Source organism: Poecile atricapillus, chromosome 3 (assembly GCF_030490865.1).
Source record: "Poecile atricapillus isolate bPoeAtr1 chromosome 3, bPoeAtr1.hap1, whole genome shotgun sequence".
NCBI lineage: Eukaryota > Metazoa > Chordata > Aves > Passeriformes > Paridae > Poecile > Poecile atricapillus.
In genome coordinates, this window is record NC_081251.1 from 7,106,444 (window position 1) to 7,119,915 (window position 13,472).

A 13,472-nucleotide genomic window follows, 5' to 3' on the forward strand; every position below is an offset into this window, starting at 1 on the left:
ATTTATGTGGAGTTTGAGGGTGTTATTATCTCCACTAGGAATGCTCACTGAATCCAATATCCAATCCCAGCTTCTAAAAACTGAATAATTAAAAAAATGTTTGAAAAAAGCTACTGTTTCCAAAGCACAATTCTGAGAATTGGAAGGAATCTGTATTTGCCCTTTCCTTCAAAAAGTGTGTCAGGTGCTGAAGGGTGCAGGGACATTTGGAAATGTGAGCACAATGCCCACTAATCTCTTGGAAGTCATCAGGCAAAAAGAATGAAGCATCTGTTTCCAAAATGTGCTTGGTACTTGGGCATCAGAGGGAACTTTAACATGATTCTTCACATGCATCCCATGAGGAACAGCACGCCATGAGTATTGGCAACTACAGGTACAAATCTAGCAATTTTTAAATAAGAGGCAGTGATTTCCTTTTGAAGGGAAATTGAAACCCCATTTCAAACCCATATCTTTATTTCTGAACAGCCACTGAAGTATAGCGGAAAACTCAAAACTCACTTTGCCTCACGTGAGCAGCAAAGTGCATCTTATGACAGGCAGGGATTTGATGCCATCTAAAATACCCAGCACACTTCACAGTGAACACTGTGAATGATTCTTACATTAATAAGGCCAGTCTGATTCAAAGCTTGACAGATTAGAAAACAAACTTGCATGGAATATACTTCAAGTAATAATTCTTTTCCTGCTTTGCTAAACAAAACAACAAGGCAGAAACAGAATATTTCAGTTCACATCAGGACAGGCTTACCAGGTTTTTTGCTATTTAGCTCCAGACTTCTGAACAAGGGAAAATGATTTATTGTCTCAAGCAACCAACTGATCCCCTTTCTGTATCAAAATGTATTATGTGCCTGTCACTAAAGGTGTTTCCCATCCACAGTGAGAGGAGACTCTGTCAATATACATACACTCTTCTCAGTATGTATATATATTTTTAACCACTTTTCAAGAAAGTGAAAGGAAATCCTGATCTCTCAGGGACAGTGTGGAATCCAAAAGCTCACTGAATTCTTTAAGTTCAGTGTGTATTACTGAGGAGTCTGCAGAATACCCATGTTTTGAAGCCCATGGTGCAAACACCATGGGTCTTCCCATATCCATGTATCCAGATTAAACTTGAAGGGAATGTATCATCTTAAAAAATACATCATGAAAGTACTTCTTCCAGTCATAGATTCTGGATCTGTTTATGGAGCATTTTAGCCAGGAACTGCTGCTCCTTAGCAAATTGTTTTCTTCAACAGATAAAGGACATTATAATTTATTAGATTCCTGTGAGGGAATGGCAGGGGAGCATTTTGCAATGATTCAGCAGTGAAAAATTAACTCTGATTACATTGCTGTTTTAGTGACAATCCCAGGGTTGTCAAAACCACTTTTGATTCCTCTGACACGAGGTGACACCAGCTTCTCATTATGTAAGACTCACATCCAAACCCTGAGCCTGAAATTGAATGAGGACTTATAAATAATGTATCAATAAGGTAAATTATGCAAGAAATCATTCCAGAAAGTGTCTCAACTCATCAACAAATTAGATAACAAGGAGGTCTTTTTTCTACTAACTTAAATAAGCAAATTGAAATGGGATTTCTTCAAGAGCCTCCTCAGCACTTTCTTGGGAGCTACATGGGGTTTCTGAGTAATTTCTTTAAAGACAGGATTTGCACAGCCTGTTTGACCCACCCAGCAAATCCTCATTTTGTTTTCTCTCATGCAATACACTTTAATGTTTGGTTTTTTTTCCCTGTTGGTCGCAGGACCAGCTGACACTGTGGGAGAATCAGTGTTTGTTCCCTTCTTCCCTTCTGCCTGAGGGGACTGCACAGGAGAGGTGGGAGCATCTCTAGAGCACCACAGTGTGACCAGGCACAGGGTGGGAGGTTTGGGCATCAGCCTGTGTGCTCTCTGAGGTGCTGACAGGGTGAAGGCTGCAGTGCTGAGGGGGTTCTTCAGTGACCTTGTTCTGGCTTTGAGTGTCATGCACACAGGATCTCATCTCTAAGAGCCTTTTTGGAGAGATTTAAGCATCTTGTAGGTTCATAACCTTATCTCCATTTTACATTTAGAGAGAATGATCATTTCTGCTGCCCTTTATTAGAGGAGAAACTCAGTGCCCATCTCTGCAAACCATTCTGTACAGTGAGCTTGGACTCCTTTTCAAGGTAGACAGCTTAAAACAGTCAGTAAGGATTATTTCCAAGTGTCAATTAATGTATTTAGTTTAAACACTCAAATTACTTCTGTTAAACAAATACAGCTACTGTTGTTACACTCCCAAAGGGAGGTTGGAAGTTCAGGTGTGTTTCTCCTTAGACTACTGACAGAAATACTCCAGCTGACTGTTGACTCTGAAAGGCATATCTCCCAAATTAGCAGTAGGTACCCAAATCCCTCTGCAGCTCACTGGGGTAACACTGCACATGCTGTGGATCCCAGGAATTTCAGTGAAGGATGCCCTGCAATGCCAGGAGGGAGCAGTGCCTCCTCTTCTGACTGCTCTTCCCATGGGAATTGATGTTCCACATCTTCCCAGCCTCCCCCCAGGGTCACTCTGCTAGGAAGGCTTTAAGAAAAAAGGACTAATTTATTTAATTAGAATACAAAGTAATATAATAATAATAAAATAATAAAATAATAAAATTATTATTATTATTGTTGTTATTATTATTATTATTATTATTATTATTATTATTATTATTATTATTATTATTATTATTATTATTATTATTATGATTACTGATGTTGTTATTATATTTAGGGTAAGATGAGAAAATTCACCTAGCTGTTTTAAACAAATGGTTCTGTAAGCCATCCCAGATATGTATTTTAGGATGAGAAGAAAATCATCCTCTGGAAATACATATTTCTCTGTGCTGACTCTGCAGATAATCCAGGGTGAGTGGCTCAGATTTGGACAGTGAAATTTTAGATGAAGAAAACAGGTGAGATGAGCCAAATCCAAGAGCACAGAACAATTGTTCTTGTGATAAGCAACAGACTAATGATGATGACAAAAATTGAATTTTGGTCCAACATCTGAATTCAGTGGTAGCCTTTCCTTTAATATTCAAGGAGAAAGGTGTTGTCAGAGGTTTTGCATTATAAATGTGTGGCTGAGCTGTTGGCCATGTATTTATTTCTTTCATGACGTGCAGTGCTCTCAGCTGCACCCAGTGACATTTTTGAAGCTGCTGGAATAATGGATGGCAACAGGGGAAACATTTGCGCTAAACGGCCTGTAGTAATTGTGGCACTGAACTGAGCTAATAATCATCACACTGTGCTGCAGTGTCTTGGAAGAACATCTTTCCAGCCTATCTAATACTGCAAAAAATGAGATTCTTGGGCTTCATGAAGGCAGCTTTCTTCTCATCTGTGAATTTTATATGGGTGGGATTGATGTCCTGGTTCACTGTTTCCATCTCGTCTCTGTCAGTTTGCTGCTGGTCTAGGGAGAAATGAAGCACAACCAAAGTCCATCCACAGCCTTCGAGAAAGCATCTGCACTGTTACAGAGGTAATGCCAAATCCAGTGTAGATTTTAATCTTCTCAAACTTAGTTCATGCAATATAACTCTGACAACTTTTGTACAGTCACACCTGATCCATGACAGAAGAAACAAGTAGAGAAACAGACATGATACAAAAAGAAATTTTTCACCTGTGTTATAAACTTCATTTAATTTGGAATATTTATTTAATATGTATTTCTTTATTTAATTAATCTTTAATTTAAGCTGGAAATCCATGGTGTTTCAAAAGACTGAGCATGGTCTTATTTTCTTAGGCCTCAGCAGAGGGGGCTCGATAGCTTAGTCCAGAATTATTCTTTGTAAAATTCCTCCACCAGGATTTTCCAGATTTTCTCTGCAGCAACCATTTAAAAAGCACTGTGTTCATTGACTGAACTGCAACGTGTTTGTTCAGAAAAATATTGCACTTTTTTATAAAAATGTACTGTTTGTTTTAGTGAGAGAGAATAGCCCTTATAAACAAGTTCATGGTCTGATGGGGATTGCTTTTGTGTGAGAAAATTTGAGACCGAGATATTAAAACAGTTTCAAGTGCAGGAATTCCACAGTTCTGAATATCAGTTTGGTTTGCAATGGAAAAACTGACAGACTGACAACAGAGTGCTTTTTAATAACAATTCTTTCTACAGGAAATTTAAATGGAAGTGGTAATTTTGTTCCTCATTCAAAAGCCTCATTTAGCCTTGGTCCAAGAAGAAGACCCAGCCTTTATTTCAGCTTCCTTTCTTCACTGTGTGCAGAGACCAGATGCAGAGATCTGAGACGATTCTTAAGGCTTAAGAGCAGAGCAAATCCACAGGGAGATGATTCCTCCATATTTTCACCACAGTGTATAAATATGATAGCAGTCAATTTTCTCATTAGGCTCCTTTTCTCATTATTTCCTCTCTTCTCTGCTACAAGAAATACAGATACTTTTGCTCCTGGAAGAAAACAAGTTATTGCAGCTGTATTTTCAAACTCTAAGTCCAGCAGGTTCAGCTCCCATGGGAGTTAGTTGTTCACCATAAACATTAGTTGATTAAAACAAGTGTAAACAGCTGAAATAAAAGGATTGTGGAATTACTTCTCTGATTCTGTTGTTGATGTCATTAAAACCAACTCTTCAAACATATCTGCATTTTTAAATAAAACTCATATGACTGTGATAAATTAACAAATGAAAGGTATTTCCCAGAGAAAAAAAAATTACCAAAAAATAAAACAAACAAACAAACAAACAAAAAAACAAAAACGGTTTTAAAACCGTTTAACAGACAAAAAAAAAAATAAAAACCCCACAACATTTCTTTATGTATCGCAAGCAAAAAAAGGCCCTTCCAGGGTTTCAGCTATTTCCTGAGCTTGATATCTGGGCACTGGAAATGGAAGCATTTGTTCCAGCTGAACAGCAGGAAACCAGCTGAATTTATCAGCAAAGGAGAAGCATGAATTTAGCCCACATTAAATTTGCTTTCCTTGATGTCAAGGAGCTACATGGTTTATTGCCAGACCATGCCAGTTGGCCCCCAGGCCAGAGAGTGGGTCCTCACTTATTAATAGCAGAAAAATGTGGTTCTATTTCCTGAGAACTGCTTTTTTTTTTTTTTTTTCCCTTTCCATATCAGGCACCTCTGTGTGATTTCTCCTCTCGTTTCCACCACGGGCAAGGATCACACCAGGCATCAGCTGCCTCCTCCCAGTACTCCTGACTGGCTCTGTAACTCTCCTTGTGCCCAGGAACAAAGCTTCAGGTTGCTTTAGCTTGCTTCTTTTTATTTTTATGATGAAACAGCACAGAGGTGGGTGCAAAGGGCAAAGGATCTGTCTCCAAACCTCTGCTCTCTATCAAGTTTGCTCCCTTAAGAAATTAAAGTAAAAAGATACAGAAGAAGACAGACAATGCAGCATCACTACAATCCCAAAACAAACAATGGCCCTTGTCACAAGCATAACTTACAGGCGTAGTTCTGCTGCTAAATAAAGCAGGAGACAAAACAGCTGACCTTGCTCCCCAGCACACTTCATAGCTCTGTGCTCCCTGAGGTGGCTTGAAGATACATTTATTGTTATTTGCTGTGTATATTCCAGCTCAAATTCTGTGAGGGCCGTTGCAGCCCATGGGGCCATTGTTTTGGTGGGAGGAAAATCAGGGCAGGTGTTGTGAGTTGTGGCATTGGCTTGAGGATTGTGTGGGACATTCAAGGAGACAAAGCTTCCAGGGACAGCTTTGGAGGATGGTATAAAAAGACAGGACTCAACCCCAGTTTGATGTTGAATATGCAGCCCAACACACATTTTATTCCCTGATGTATGATTTCCCCTCAGCCTTGCCTAGGCTTTGTCTGGTCAGTGGCATCTTGAGATGGGATAAAACTGTCCTAGGCATGTCCAAGCAGTTATGTAGCATGAACAACCAGCAGTACACGGCCCCAGCTCACACCTTGGCATGATTTTCTAAGCGGTGTAGTGGTATCCACAGAGAAGCAAAAAGATCTAAAATAGGAGTCCCCATGCAAGGAGCACAAAGGAAAACAGTCTGGACATGGGTGGAACAAGACACAGCTTAGAGCAGTGAATTCCAGCTGGGTGAGAAGATTAACGTGGTTCTCCTCATCTCCTGAAGATAAGGTAGACACAAAACATGCAAGAGAAGAAAAGGACTTGTATGACACACAAAAGAGAAGCATTGGGTGAGATGAAGACCATGGCATAATGGAAGCCAAGGAAAGCAAAATATTTTGGCCAAAGAGTATATTTAGGAACAAAAAAAAAAAAAAGAGAGACTGAGAACAGAAATCAGAATTTCTGTCCCAAATCACCCATTTCCTTAATACTGCTTTAACGCATCACTGTGTTTACTTTTTCTTCCCTCTACCCTGCCTACCACATTCATGAGTCCCACAGTCTTCCCTTCCATCCCCTTTGGTCAGGAAATTGAAGAAGTCATTGATTTGCAGACCTCTCTTTCTCTGTGAGTAGAAGAGTGTACAACAGCTCTTATTCAGCAATATGCTGTCCCTTACAGATCCTGTGCTCAAGGATGTCATTAGTGCATGGTGCAGTTAGCACAGGGTGAAGTAACTGCACAGGAGGAATGTTCCATAGTTACAGAGTTACAGATGCACCTGCTAAATTCCCCATCTGGTTTGTACATCAGTAATGTTGTTTGGTACCTATTTTGTTTTTGGTTTTTTTTCTCTTTTCTTCCAGCAACTGAGAAATCAAATTGTCAATAAGCTGAATTTCCTGTATTTTAGATGCTGTACATCAATCCATTGAAAATTGCAAGCTGAGGATGTAGAGGGGAGGCAGACACCACAGTAAGGCATTTGTCAAATGATGCACCTGCTTTCTGGCACACTGTCAAACCCAGAGGGTGCAAGAGTAAACAAATCTGAACAATAACTTCCTTACCCCCATGTTATATGTGCTGAGAAAGATCCTGGATTAGCAGGAGAAAAGTCTGTTAGGAAAAGGTGGACATGGGACAGTTGAGGCCACAAAGGGTTTGGACAAGGGTCACATGAGTGGTCACATCCTCCCTTCTCAAAGGCTGCCCCTTACCTGAGGGTGCAGAAAACTGAGAAAAACAAATATTTCAAAGGTGGGTGTCAAGAGGATTGTTCCAGACTCTTTTCAGTGATATCCAGCAAGAGGAGGAGGAGCAGTGGCCATAACCTGAAACACAAGAATTTCCACCTTGACATGAGGAAGAACTTCTTCACATGGACATGGCAGAGCATTGGAACAGCTGCCTGGGGTGGGCTTGGAGTCTCCCTCTCTGGAGACACTCCAAACCCCCTGGGCATGTTCCTGTGTCAGCTTCTCCAGGACAACCTGCCTTGGCAAGGGGGTTCAACTGGATGATCTCTGAGGTCCTTTCCAACCCAACAATTCCATGATTCTGTGATCATGGTGCACAATTTCTTCCATGACTAATTTTATACCTAAAGAAGTTGCAACCCACAGACTCACCTCAGCCACTTCTCAGCATCCAGAGCAGATGTTTGCTGTCCCTGGTGACCTGCAGACTACACTTGCCATGGGAGAGGATCCAAATCTGTTACAGCCATTAGAAATGGTTTGAGCAGAGGGACCCCTGTGTACTTCACTCACCCAGATGTTGGAAGAGCATTGTCCAAATTAAGCTTAAACGCTTCCTCTTAAAATGCTTGAGGCATTGACTGTCCCTCCAATAATGATGTTAAGTGTTTAACTGATTTTAATTTCTTCACCTCTTAGTGAAGAAATGCTTCCTAAAGTCCAGCATAAATTTCCCTGGCACAGCTTTGAACCATTCCTGCACATTCTGTCACATCCTATCCCTGCATCCCTGGGAGAAACAGTGAAGGACATGGTTCATACTGGAGCCACTGGGGTACAAGTGCTATTGGAGTGGGTGGAAGGTTTTTCACAGGACATGTCCAGGGAAAGCCAGTGCCTTCTGATGCTGTGGGAGGCACAAATGTGCAAACAGCCATTTAACCAAAACGTGGTTCTGGGTAAGGCCTAAAATTGATGAAGGGATTTTCACAGAATTCTCTACAGGGCTTTTAGCACATGCTGTGTGTGAGATAATTACACCATTTTGGAAGATTGTGCATAAAAGGCAAGTGTATTTCTTTTGAAGCTCTTCAAACTCAGCAGAAACTGCAGGGATAGATGGAACTGAAACAAAGAGTTATCTTTCATTCATTAAATCATCAATAGAGCTGACATTTCATAACAGTCTGGGAGTCTGTGAAAATGGCTATACATGTGCAAAAGTGACTGGGTGCTTACCATCCAGCTGGCTCCTACACAAGAGTACAACAACCTGTAAGCTCTCAGATTTCTTTAACATCTCCAAGAAATGCTCAAACATCTATTTTATAGGCCTTGAGGGAAAATAAAGGACAGGGATATGACAGGTTCATCACCAAATTAGTCACATTAATTACTAGGTATTTTTCTCTTTTTTTTACATCTTTTACGTGTACAAGAATGTTTTACTTACAATAAAAGGCTGACCATATGAGAACACATTTCATTCACAAAAAATAAACCCCTATTTTTCTTTCTTCATCTAGTCCCTCCAAGGGAAATTAAAAAAAAAAAAACAAACAAACCAGAAGATGCAGAAAGCAAGAGTCTTGAGGCCAGGATACTCAGCTGGGAGCTAGACAATCCTGATGCAAATCCTAACTGAGAGATTTTAGAGGGTGGATTTGAACCAGCTTGTGTGTGGCCAGTGGTCAGCCACTGACAAGGTACAGTTATCAATCACTAAGCAAAAAAAAACTTTCTGTCTTGAAGTGGAGCAGCTACAACCAGACAAATTTCTTGCTTAAGCAAGTATCTGACCATGCTCAATTTCCTGCTGCCAATGAGGTTGAATCCATACCTTCATCACCTCCTAACCAGGGACATGTTTCCTCACCTGCTGAAGCACTGCTGATCCCATCTCCCAAACCAGACAGGGCAGAAGATCTCTCTGTGCAGTGCCATGGTAGCAGGCTCCATCCACAGCTGTCCCATCCATGTCCTGGTGAGCCCAGAGAGCAGTCCAGAATGGCAGACACTTCATTTGTGGCAATGAGGACTTGTGAATGTGTCTGCTCTGCATCAGCTGCTCCTGAGGACGATGAACATGGAGCAGATGGAAGCAAGGGCAGCTGGGGGCAAAGCTGGAGCAAAGCATCCAATTCAATCAATCCCTCCCTGGTCAGGCTTCCTCTCACTCTACACATTGGTTACACCAGGGGCTGGTCTCCACTCAGCCCTGCCTGTTGGCACAGGGGTTAGATTCTATTTTTTTTGTGAGATACTACTTGTTTTGCAATTTTATCATTCAAAACAAAAATTCATTCAAAACAAACTATTTAAATAAAACAATAAATAGCTTGGGTCTCCACTGCCTTGCACCCTCAGCCTGGTTCTGACAGCTACACAAAGCAGAAGTGAAGTGGCACTGCTTGGGAGGCAGAGGATGTGGAGGATCACAGCCATAACCTGCAATGGAGGTTGGCATATTTCCACTGAAATCAATATAAAGCTCCAATGACCGAGCCAGTGACAGCTTCTGTAAGCTGAGGCTCTGCTGGCAGCTTTCTCTGCAAATTCTTTGCCGTGTGCCATCCATTCTTCTAGACCTTTCTGGAAATGGAACAGGCAGCTTCAGGAGTCTTTGATGGTCTTGCTCCCCCATACAGTCCATGCACACTTCTCAAGCTCATTCCTGCTCTTACCCTGTGCTGAACTGGGCTTATCTCCAGGAGCCAGAATGAGTATAGTTGTCCCAGAAGGAAATGTTGCCTTGTCTCTATAAGGCCCCTTCTCCAGCCACATCCTGTTCTTTCTCACAGTGTGAGACCTTGGTTGGCTACACAGCTATCCCTCTGCCCATGTTTGAGACATACACATTATCCATCTTTTCTACAAGGCTTCTTACAGGAGTACCTGGCACACTGAATCTACCCAAGCAATCACCACCCCTTGAGTCAATGGTAGTAATTTTAGCAGAAATTCAGGCTCTCACCAGAGCCTGAAACAGCAAGGTCTCCACCACAAGCTATGGTGTGAGTTGCAGTGCCTGGCCAGGTCAGCACCCTTCTGGGCTGCTATTTTTTTTCCTGAAACCCTAGAGAAAATGCAAATTGTTCCATATCTCCATCTCTACCACCAGTGGTTACCCCAGAGCATAACCACCTCCAGCAGCAGGGAATGGGGAGCTGCCCACAGTCACACAGAGTTTTTAAACATCTCAAGTTCATCTTCCCCAGGAATTGGACTTCCTGATGATTCAAGCCAGGAGTGGTTCTTTGTGACTTTAGGAGCTCACTGAATCCTAATAATTAGGGGAAAAGAAAGGGAATATCTTTATCAGGAACTAAAATACTCTGTGCAAAGAAAAAATATTTGATATGTAGGGAGTTTTCTGATGTCACTGATGAAGGGCTAATCAAATCCAATAGATGAATCTTAGCCCTGGGGAATTTCAAAATGCAAACACAAGTGTATTTTTATAGTTGAGGCAATCAGGAGTGGTTAACAGGGATATATGATGAGCTTTCTCCCTGTTAGAGTTCTTAAGCTGTGTTCAAATCTGGAATCTCAGTTTACAGCAACCACAGCATATCTTGGGTTTATAGTCACTTATTCTTGATAATCATCCAGTCTTGCATGTCTTACTTTAAATATATTCTCTGTTTCACCCATAACCTATTGGATTCAGCACAGGAATTCCTGGATGAAATTCTACAGCCTGTGTTGTCAGGCTGGATGAACATAAAAAACTTTTCTGGCCTTAATTTATTTGTGGGGCAATTAATGTAAATCTGAATAGGTTTACTAAAGTCACTGGAATTCCATGGATTTACACCAGCTGAGAACATGCCCCATTTTTTCTTCAGTAGTTTGAACCAGGATGACAAAGCTGGTATAAGCAGACAGTGAGCTGGCCCATTTGTGTCCTGGGAGACAACTAAGGAGCAACCCCTTCTGATCCAGATGGTAATTCAGCCCATTTTAGAAGCAGAGATTTTTTTCTCTCTCACTTTGATTCAGAATTTGTCAGTCCTTGTGGGGAGGACAAGGCTGGGAGGCAGGTGCGTAGAAAACCACATTAAATTATGCACAGCAGAAAATCTGCAAAATGTACTTCAAAAGCTGAAAACTCACCATGTGTGACTGACAATTGCAGAGAGGCAGGATCCTCATTTCCAGATTAACTATTTCGTCAATTAAAGCTCCATTTGAAATCCTTTCTCATTTGTCTGCCAGTCTGTGACTGCTGCTGATACAAAGCCATCACAGTAACAGAAACCAAAGTGCATATTTAATGCCACATGCATATGGCAACCTACATTTTTTCCAAACACAGTAGCTCCAGCTAATTAGTTTTATAATGTATTTGCATTAGTTTGTAGAATTCCATGGTTCCTATTAAATAGAGACAGGTAATCGAATGAGAAAATTAAGCAAGTCCTGCTGCATGCTGAGTGTTCACAAAATTGAGAGGGCAAGATTTATGGTTAAGATAATGTAGTAGCTGCTTACACAAGAAAAAAACACCTTCAACTGATCTACTCAATTCTCAACACATTTTGCAAATGTAGTTCAGCCCCCAAACCTTTCAGGAGTCTGACTCCCTCCTAAGGGTGCCTTCCATGGCATCCTAAGATCCAAGCTTCCTTGTTGCTGTGCTAAGCTCTGCTATATTTTTCTTAAATCCAAGCTAAAATTTCAGGGACTCTAATGAGAAGCTGTGAGCTGAGGAAGTCCAGTGACATCTCCTTTGCTAAAAGATGCTAAATGATTTATGGCTGTTTTATTACCAAACACCATGTCTGCAAGAGAAGTGGAACTGAAAGCCAATGGCACGTTCACCTTTGGAAAATACATCTAGCCCTGCTTTGCTCTCTGTATCCAAATTCAACTACTTTAATATTTCTGCATGCATTTAGAGTCATGCATTGAATTTGTACCCAGAATTGTATCAGCCCTCTCAGGAATGAGCACTTCTGCCCTCAGCCTGGCTACAGCCTGAGGGATGGAGCCAGACCTCACCTTGCTCCAGGAACATCTGCACTATTTCCTTCCCAACACAGTGAAAGCAGCCCATGTGGTCAGGGTTAGGGAAGACTTCCAGTATTCATGTGCAATCAGTTTAAGGCCCATTCCTGCCTCCCAGCAGGAGCAGAGGTGTAAATCCCAGCTTGTGAAGTCTCCCAGATGCCCACCAAGGCAGGCACCATCCAGCACAGCTCTGACAGTAAATCCTGAGAGGCCTCACACATCCTGACAGCCCAGGCAAGGCTTTAAGTCAGGATCTGGAGCCAGACCAGGGCTGATCCCCATCCCTTCCCAGCCTCCCAGCCAGGGGAGGTGAGAAGCATCTCCTGGGGGACAGGGTTCCACCATCAATCTGCAGATAAAGCCAGAGATGGTGGAAGCACCGTTCCAGCTGCTGCTGGACATCATCCTGGACACTGAGCCTCCTCTCACTCATCTCTTGGTGACCCAGGCTGAACTGGTTCCTTGTGAAATGCTCCTTCTGCCACTTCATCAAGGCAATATTAGTCCCATTTTAATAAATTATTGCTTCATTCTAAAGTCATATTTTTTATCTGTGTTTTTATATGCCCCCCTTTAAGATCATTATGTTTAACTTTTTTATTTTTAATAACTTGGTTTGAACCTTCTGTATATCCTGAACTCCCAAAGCAGAGGCCCCATGTCTTCTAAGTTAACATTACATATTCTACCATTTTAAAAGGATAAATGCTCCTTGGCTGAGAGCTAGCAGCACTTAAACTCTCTTCTTTTTTTTAAAGTTAATAAAAAGCATACTGTCTGGAATACTTATTTCAGAGCTATATATCTAAGAAATTGTTTGTAGTTCCAACACAGTGAAGTTTGTTAAGGTTTGGCAGGGGTGGGGGAAGAGTGGAGTTGAATTATTGTCAGGACATCTGTGAGAACCGAGTCCAAAAAAGCACCAAGCACTCTCATAAATCCAACCATTTTATATGGTATGTTTGGGAATTGTTATTGTCATTATTGTGGTGGGCAGAGGGTTGGGTACATGGCCTTTTTAAATTCTAGAAGAGAGTCAAATGAGTTGCTTCCTTATGAGTGAGTGAATCACATACCATATTATTTGAGTTACTTGAAAATCCACAGGCTCCTGCTGAGATTAAGTCCTTAGTGTATAGACAAGAGATAAACCCCATTCTTAAGAATTTATGATCTGCATGCACTAAATGTTAAAGGCTATCAACAGTGAAACTATTCCCACCTTTCATATAGAAAACTATGGCAGGGGGAGCTGAGGGGCTCTGGTTTTAATTCCCTCTCTCTGAAGTTCATCCCTGTCTTTAACATAAAATTCTATGTGGCCTCTTCAGGAGTCACCCAGGGTGCTCTTTGGAGGCTTTGGGGATAATCCTGTAGTGGCTGCTATGG

The 13,472-nt window shown here is 41.4% G+C and overlaps 1 long non-coding RNA gene across 1 annotated transcript; it reads right to left on the reverse strand.

Moving 5' to 3' along the window:
- Positions 1-2,465: 2,465 nt before the first annotated feature.
- LOC131577612 (uncharacterized) lies at positions 2,466-7,834 on the reverse strand. The gene is made up of 3 exons (XR_009277252.1): positions 7,503-7,834; positions 7,092-7,205; positions 2,466-2,575 (listed from the first exon to the last, which is right to left on the reverse strand). It is a non-coding gene; the product is annotated as an uncharacterized LOC131577612 (long non-coding RNA).
- Positions 7,835-13,472: the final 5,638 nt, after the last annotated feature.